Source organism: Coregonus clupeaformis, chromosome 9, assembly GCF_020615455.1.
Source record: "Coregonus clupeaformis isolate EN_2021a chromosome 9, ASM2061545v1, whole genome shotgun sequence".
Taxonomy (NCBI): Eukaryota; Metazoa; Chordata; class Actinopteri; order Salmoniformes; family Salmonidae; genus Coregonus; species Coregonus clupeaformis.
In genome coordinates this window covers 37,168,883-37,170,316 of record NC_059200.1, presented here as the reverse complement: position 1 = coordinate 37,170,316, position 1,434 = coordinate 37,168,883, and the positions used below count along the sequence as shown (strand labels likewise).

At 40.0% G+C, this 1,434-nt stretch overlaps 1 long non-coding RNA gene across 1 annotated transcript; it reads right to left on the bottom strand.

Annotated features, from left to right (window-relative positions):
• Positions 1-280: 280 nt before the first annotated feature.
• LOC121574552 lies at positions 281-821 on the bottom strand. Its single transcript, XR_006002221.1, has 3 exons — positions 766-821; positions 528-640; positions 281-341 (listed from the first exon to the last, which is right to left on the bottom strand). It is a non-coding gene; the product is annotated as an uncharacterized LOC121574552 (long non-coding RNA).
• Positions 822-1,434: the final 613 nt, after the last annotated feature.

Sequence of the window (1,434 nt, the reverse complement as noted above, 5' to 3'; positions counted from 1 at the left end):
AGAGACCTTGGTCTCAGTATGACTCCCTGATAAAATAAAGTTTAAATAAACAAAAAAAAATATACGCAGGGGTTTATGTGCACAATCCGGATTCTCCAAAGAAGATTCTGAGCTGAACTGGAGCCAAGGTTTCCCAACTTGTTCGTCAGAGAGAAGCAGAGCGTTCAACTTTCAAATCCTGAAACAAAAGTGTTGCAAACAAGCCAATACCAAGTGCCACTTACTACCGTGTGAATACTTGTGTGACCACATTAGTGTAATGTAAATGTCACACTGACCTCTTAGAAGCAGGCATTTGTGTGCACAACCCGGATTCTCCAAGACTTTGAGCTGAAATGGAGCTGACATTTCCCAACTTGTTAGTCAGAGAGAAAAAAATGGACAAATCTAGTGGCAGAATATTTAAGTATTCAGCACTCACCTTTTCAAATCCTGAAACAAAAGTGTTGCAAACACAGGCTATACCAAACACTTCTCACTACTGTGCGTGTGTGACGGCGCTAGTGTAATGTACATGTAACACAGACCTTTAATGTGTATTCTTCTTTTCAACGTCACCATCTGAGAGGTCCGACCAAGTAGTCGGCCAATGGTACCTGCTCGATACTGGTACATCACAGACTTTACACTTCCACATTCACTGAAAAAATAAGAAAAAGGTAAGTGTGAAGATGAAGACATGTCAAAAGGGTGGAAATGTTTTCAACATAAAACAATGAATAAACCAAAAACAACACTGGACAGACGTTGAAAGATTGTTCTTACCACCACTAAAGAGCCATGAAGTCTGCGATGTTCAGAAATGCTTTTAGAAGAAATCTGAAAATGGAGACAAAAAACAAGCATTGGTGATTCAAGTATGGGTTAGCTAGAATGACTATGAATCCAAATCATATCAACTACTTTAACACCACACTCAGTTTCTGAGGTCTGAAAACAAACGTTCAATTTGGGGTGGACTGTCCGTTCAATGTCTAGTTAAAATGGTAACAGGCCAAAAAGGGTCAGTTCAGCTAACTCCAATTGCTCTGATTTAATTTCAATTGTACACTGTCCCTAGGTAGCAGGAAACTGCTATGTGATATTAATTATTGTCAAAATCATCACAATGCATAAAAACAGCTTTATCTTATGCCTAGCTAACTACATGTATCTGGAAAACCAAGCATGCTGACTGGCTGGGCGTGGTATTATTAGCCATCATGTCATCACTGAATATTCAGCAACAATGTTAGCTAGCTAGCTACCGAACACAAGATAGGTTACAACAGTAACAACTACACTTCTACATGTGAACAACATTCCTACTAGGCAGCATATAACCAGCTGCACTTTGCTAGCTAGCTAGCCTCGTGTTTTTCATTCCCTCCCCTCTCTAACATTTGCCACACGCGTCGATATGCATGTGCGCAAATGCAGGCTAGTGCAAATGCA